Below are 7189 nucleotides of genomic sequence, written 5' to 3' on the forward strand. Positions count from 1 at the left end.
TCCACTGTTTGGGTTTTTAATTAACCCAGAGTATGTTCCTGCTGGTGGGGACGAGTTCAGAGATCCTCAACCGCGACAGGCAGGAGCAACTCAAGCTGTTCCTGCTCCTGCTGTGCCTGTTGTGTCGGCTGCTGAGGATATAGATCTTGACGTTGTTTTTGGAGGTCAAGGTTATTTTGATATGGATCAAGTTGAAGTGGTGCAGGTCTCGGCTGCACAGGGTTCGAGTGTAAGTGTTACTAGAGCAGCAACTTCGATAGCTGACTCAGATTTGGATGAGATCATGGATGAGGGGAGACGGTTGATGGTGTCTCGAGAGAGAACGTTTGGGAAAAGAAAGAGAACGGAGGATGATGAAGAGTCAGAAGAGGAAGAAGATATACATAAGCTGATAAGAAGATCAAGACGGGAAAGGACAGGTGCTGGCATGGGAGCTGGAGAGACTTCAAGGATAGTACGTTTTGCTCCGGCCGCACTGTCTGGTATGTCTATTGTTCCTTCTTCTGTACAGGTTACAAGTACAAGCGCTGCGGATGTTCCCGTGGTGGCTACATCATCTGCTGGCACTCCATCCATCACTGCTATCCAGACGTCGACTCCGGAGATCGTGTCTCTACCACCTCCAACGCTTACTCAGTCGGTGGTAGCTGCACGATTTGTAGAGTCAACGGTCATCACTACTGCAGGGTTATCAGGTATGGTACCACCTGCGGTTACGCCTGCTTCTGGTGTCTCGCCTACGCCTACTTCAGACTCAGAGAGAATAGCTTCACTAGAGCGGATCGTGGCAGAGCAATCTAAGACTATTCAAAGCCTAGTGGAAGCAAATCAACTACAGGCATCCCTCCTGGTTGAGCATGGGAAAGTTATAGATGCCTTGAAGGAGTTCTTGGCATCTCAGGGGGAGATGAGCTGTAAAGGCGACGAGCTCAGAACGAAGAAGAGAAACGACCGAGACGATGATCCCAATGCATCGAAAGATGCAGGTGGTGAGCTGCCAAGAACTTCTCAAGCTCTTGGTACTTCCACAGCTGAGGGGGAGTCTACCGACGCGGCTGGTGGTGATGATGTGGTGTTAGTGGAGGATGACGTGATTGATGCGTTGAAGGAACTGGACGATGATATGTTCAGTGATGATGTGTTGTTCGATGAAGATGTGCTGCCGAGTGATGTGATTGAGAAGATCGGTGAGCAGATTGTGATTGAAGATGGGATAGAAGAAGGAGAGATAGTAGAAGAAGACGTTGAACACGAGATCCCTGATGTTGAGAAAGCCGACATGGATACTGAGATGGATGAGACTGAGTGGGAGGAGCAGCCTAGGTGGAAGGAAGGCTGTGCTCATTGGTTTATCAAGACCAAGAAGCCTGCTGTTCCAGCCATGTTCAAGAAGAGTTATAACATCAAAGGCTATGCTGAGTCGAAGAAGGGAATTATCTGTTGGATATATGATGAACAGATGAAGTTGTTTGTGGTGAAGCGTTATGATGGTATTCAATACTTCAAAAGAATGTTGAGATCTCTCAATACGTTGCCGGAATGTGAGGTGAAGGATTTGGCCAGGTTGGGCCTGATAAATAGAAGTGACAACAACATGGCAAGAGTGATTGAGAAGATCGTGTGGAAAGAAAGCATAAAAGAAAAGAAGTTTGAATTATTAAAGCCACAGAAGGGAAAGCTCGTGGAGGATACAGAAAGGGGAATGAGAGCAGATGGCAAGCCATGGATGGTGATGAAGTACAAACCGATCCGATGCATCAAGGAGGTTCCAATGAAGACTATGCCTCAAGATGTGTTGAAGAATCTAAAATGGTGGTACGTTGATTGCCAGACTGCTGAAGCCGTGATGGAAGACGAAGATGAACAAGAAGTGCTGAGGGTGTATGATCCGATGCATCTTGTTAACTTATCGAAAGCTGATCTGCAAGTGTTGAATGAAAATAAGATATTCTATATTCCTGCTTGGAAGGATGAAGCAAGGAAATATCAGCGAGTAGTCACGGTGTGTGTTAGAGAAGGAGTGCACGCATGAAGATACAGGATTACGAGACAAGAGCTGAAAGATCAAGATATGAAGCTACTGCCAAGGGGGAGTCTGTTGGTGCATAGATGTCAGTAGTTCATATGTCTAATGTCTGTAATCGAGTCTGTAATATTGTTTGTGTATTTGTTTGTTAAAGCGAAGTTGTTGACAAGTTCGCTTAGGCGAACTTGTTAACCAAGCGAAGTTGTTGACAAGTTCGCCTAGGCGAACTTGTTGAACGAGCGAAGTTAAGGACAACTTCGCCTGAGGCGAAGTTGTCGTGTATTTATATAGGCTACGGGTTCATGTTTACAAGTTGATCGAGTTGGTTAATTTACGTGTAATTCAGTGAGTCAAGTGACGTGAGGTCGAGAGTCTGTAAGTATCACGGTTCGAGTTATTAATATAACGTGTGTTTGTTCGTATCGTGTTCGTGTGTTTGTGAGCTTGTATTCTACGTCCGTAACGATCTACACAGGGATTCCGCACCTGTGTATATCGGGATATCTCGTGTGATCCGTCCAGGGAACCTACAGTTTCGTTTGTGAATCGTGTGTGACTTTAACAAGTACATCTGTGATACGTTGCATGTGTGAGCAATTATTTACGTGTCATGTATTAATAATGTACATCACTAGCAATTACTCCCCGTAAGGGCAATTTGGTCAAAACACGACAACTATTTAGCAAGTATTCCCCGCAGGGGCAATTTGGTCAGAACATAACAATTAACTAGCAATTATCATGTTTCATGCATTTTCACAAAATTCAGCAGCTAGTTTCACCGAGACAGAAATTCTACTTGAAAGATTGTACTATTCCACCGATCATAGCATCTCAATTAATTTACCAAAAATCATTACAAAAGCATGCATGTGTTAGGTTTCCAGAACATATTTTATTTTATTTTTATTCCACATAGATTTCTCATAATGATCAAAACATTACAGCAAACTCATAACAGTCAAATTCATGCGCAACAGAATGTTATTTGAAATTCCCGTTAAACTAAAAGTCCAACAAATGCAAGACCACTTGGGTTAGGTTCCTAACTCAACAAGTCAACTTCCAGAAGTGGAACCAACCCAATTGGTCTCGTAGTTCATGAGATATAATATTTACAAAACAACCTAACAGCAGGTCTAACAACTCAGCTTTGCACAACGTTTTTGTAAAATCATAAAGGTTAACTTTTACACGTCCAAAAATTACAAATTTATATTCTTTAGAAACTAGACTCAACCTAGTTTACTGTAGTATCAATAATCTTAACCAATTTTCACATTTACACCCCGATACAGTCAATTGAACATCAACAACACAATCTGTCCAGAAACTGTTTGCAACAAAACTCAACATATTAACCATCTATAGACCACAATTCATTCATATAACATTCTAGACCCCATAACCACTATCCATGATTACACCATTCATACATGGTTAGGGTTTTATTTGATCTCAAAATCAAAGACACAACAATTAACATGTAACAATATCAATTCTAGTCATCAAATCATCATCAATACATCATCAAATCAAAATAAAACCTATGAACACATATACATATGAAAAATCGGACCTAGGGTTTATAATTAACCCATTCAAAATCAAGATTAAGCATAGAGGATGCATAGGATAGATGTTTATACCTTCCTAGCACCTTAATCTCCAATAAACTTGAACGATTCTTGTATGTATGTGTGTGTGTGATTGACGGCAGCCAAGAACAAGGGAGAAGGGGGGCTGGCCGATCGGTTTTGAGAGAGAAAGAGAGGCTAGGGTTTTAGCTTAATATTATTTAATAACAATCATGTTACATCTAGGTCCCTCCACTTTCAAATGTTACTTTTCTAGCTTAATTAACTAGTTCTAGCACATTGAGTTAACGTTTATAACAATGTTATCACATAACACATAAGTCTAACACATAATTATCACATAATTATTGTTTTGGCGTTTTTCGTTTATTCACCACTCGTTTGCGTTTCGGTGCAAATCCCGAAAGACTACACATGTATTAAGTGTCAAGCGTCATTTAAACCCTAGTTTAAATGTAATGAGGTGTGCGTTATAGATTCAGTGATCTTTAAGTTTGAATTGACGGAGTTGAGTTAACGGACTTAACCTGAAATTGACGATTGTCACAACCACTTTTTTAAATCAATCCGATGCGAGTTAGATTCCGGTTTTTAAAACATTGTTGTATATAAATTGAAAAAAGGTGATAAAAATATTGAAAAAGAAAACGAGTGCGCGGAAAGGAATCCTGCTGATTTACGCGTACGTGCACCACGTGTCAGCAGGTAGTTGGTGTACTCATTTAAGCTTTTTTTTTTTTAAATTTAATCTATATTCTGGAACTAGAAATTTAGAAGTCAATTGTATCTTGCATAACTCTGATTTTCCTTTTTTAAATAAACATTTCAGGCCTTTCATTTTTCGTAGCCTCCACATTCAAAATATCATTATTCATTCTAGTTTTCTGCCCCAATTAAATTCTGGGATCTGAAGTAACCCGGTTCAAACCCATCGCATGCCAATAATGGCATCCGTAATGAAAGAGTTTGAACACCTTAAAATCAATTTGGAAGAGATAAAGAAAGCCACCAATAGTTTTAGTAGCAAAGTTCTCGGAACGGGTGGATTTGGGAATGTATACGAAGGAGAAGTTTATCACTCTAGGGGGCGAAGCATTGTTGCTATTAAGCGTTTGAATCGTCAATTTGGACAAGGAGACCCTGAGTTCTTAAAGGAGATCGCGATGCTCACCCGTTACACACATAAGAATCTCATCTCTCTTCTCGGATATTGTGACGAGGATGGTGAGAAAATTCTTGTGTACGAGCATGAATCTAATGGAAGTCTTGATCACCATTTGAGCTCCACTGTTCTCACATGGACAAAACGTCTCAAGATATGCCTTGATGTTGCTAAGGGCCTAGCCTACCTTCATGATCACAAGGGTACCCAACAAAGAGTTATCCACAGAGACATAAAAAGTGCAAACATTCTGCTAGATGACAATTGGAATGCTAAACTTTCAGATATGGGACTTTCCAAAATAGGGCCTGCTAATCAACCACACTCGGCTCTTTTCACCAACATTGTAGGTACCCCTGGTTATTGTGATCCACAATATATGGTGACGTACGCCATAACCAAAGAATCAGACATATACTCTTTTGGAGTCGTCTTATTTGAAGTCCTCTGTGGGAGATTATGCTATAAATACACCAATGATCATCCTTTAGAGATTTTAGTGCCCATATGGAAACAAAGCTACATAAATAAGAAACTAGACCAGATTATTTTTAAAGATATCACACCACCAATGGACCCGAATTCTTTGAAAACATTTTCTGAAATTGCATTCCAGTGTTAGCACGAGTTACGTGAAGAACGACCAACAATGTCTCTTATTATGGAAAGGCTTGAGATTGCACTTGAGTATCAGGAGCGTCTTGAAACAGAACTATATGAACTTCTCTCTAAATGGAAAGCAATCTTTCTTGGCAAAAAGGTAATTTATTACTTTTGCTGCTTCATTTTGTATTAAGAAAAGTGAAATTGATAAATTGTTATTCAAGGAAAAAGTTGAAAATATATAAAACACATAAAAAAGGTAAAAAAAACAAAATTTTTTATCTAGCATCCCTTGTTATAAATAAATAAATAAAATAAAATAAAATAAATTTCGGTTTAGCCTTCGTGTTTAGTTTAACTTTTAGGGTTAAGTTTTTTTTTGGGGGGGGGGGGGGGGGTTAGCCTTCATTGTTTATACATAATGATCGATCAGGTAATGCCGTAGTGGTCTAGGCTAACTTTATTTTACCATAATACCATTGCCAATAACTATATGTATAACTGTATATAAAGGTGCAGCCGAGTTCTACTATTGATTTGCTTCATATTTGCTTGTTGCTTGTTCCAGGAAAAGGAAGAGCTTGCACACCTTGATGGTACAATGAGTTTTACGTTCGGGGATCTTTTCAGGGAATTAGGTCCTGAGAAGGTGAAGTGTGAAAGCACTTATGGGACTTATTATAAAGGAACATTGTTAAATGGTGATCAAGTTGCAGTAAATAGATTGACAGGAAATCCTACTAAAAGTAAGACACAACTAGAAGGTGAATTAAATTTGCTTGGGGAAATTAGGCATCCCAATCTTTTGGTAATGAGGGATTATTATTTGTCCTCAAATTTAGAAGAGAAACTTCTGGCATATGACTACATGTCTAAAGGAAGCCTTGCTACTCTTATCCATGGTAATCTAGTATTATATGTAATCTGACAATTTAAAAAAAAAGGTCAGATAATTTCGTATTAAAAAAAATATTTTGTTGATTTGAATGCAGTTAGAAGACCAAAAAAATCGATAATTTGGGCAACAAGAATGCAAATCGCAAAAGGAGTGGCGAGAGGTTTGCATAGTCTCCACACCCATCACAATATAATCCATGGAAATCTAACATCTGGAAATGTTTTCCTTGATGAGTACTTAAACCCCAAAATTTCTGATTTCGGGTTGTCACAGCTAATAACGGCTGTTGCAAACACAAATATGATTCGAGGACCAGAACTTTCTTTGCCCGAGAAAGCTGATACAAAAACCGATATCTACAGTTTAGGTGTGATCATGTTAGAACTCATAACTGGAAAATCACCAGGCGATGTAGATTTGCCACGATGGGTGCGTTCGGTTGATCAGCAACTAAAGTGCACTACTAAGGTTCTTGATCTTGAGCTACAGATATATTCTCCACTTCATGCAAGAGAGATGTTCAATGTTTTGCAGCTGGCAATGGTTTGTGTTTCCGAATTACCAGAGGATCGACCTGATATCCATCAGCTTCTTAAGCAGTTAGAACATATAAGATGAGAGATGACCACAAGTACTTCCAACAATGATGGTGGCGCAGGATCTTTATAAAGCTAGGGGATCTTCTTCGGCAGTTAAAACATATAAAATGAGAAATGACCACACGAACTTCCAACGATGGCGGTGGTGGGGGATCTTCGTTAAGCTAGTGAAACTGGTGATAGCGGAGAACTAGAGATTATGATTCTATTGTTTTTTCCTAGAACGATAGCTATGTTATAAAAACAAATTAGATAGGACGATACAAAAAAAAACATAAAAACCTTGTACAAATGAATTGCGAA

General features: G+C 39.4%; 2 pseudogenes; both read left to right on the top strand.

Annotated features, from left to right (window-relative positions):
• Positions 1-4568: 4568 nt before the first annotated feature.
• Positions 4569-5408, top strand: LOC143566130 (putative receptor-like protein kinase At5g38990 pseudogene; annotated as a pseudogene).
• A 27-nt stretch (positions 5409-5435) lies between these two features.
• On the top strand, positions 5436-6905 carry LOC143566141 (putative leucine-rich repeat receptor-like protein kinase IMK3 pseudogene; annotated as a pseudogene).
• The last annotated feature ends 284 nt before the right edge of the window (positions 6906-7189 follow it).

This window comes from Bidens hawaiensis, unplaced genomic scaffold (genome assembly GCF_021521415.1).
Source record: "Bidens hawaiensis isolate Kalapana, Puna unplaced genomic scaffold, B.hawaiensis_p1.1 tig00001236_1, whole genome shotgun sequence".
NCBI classification, from domain to species: Eukaryota; Viridiplantae; Streptophyta; class Magnoliopsida; order Asterales; family Asteraceae; genus Bidens; species Bidens hawaiensis.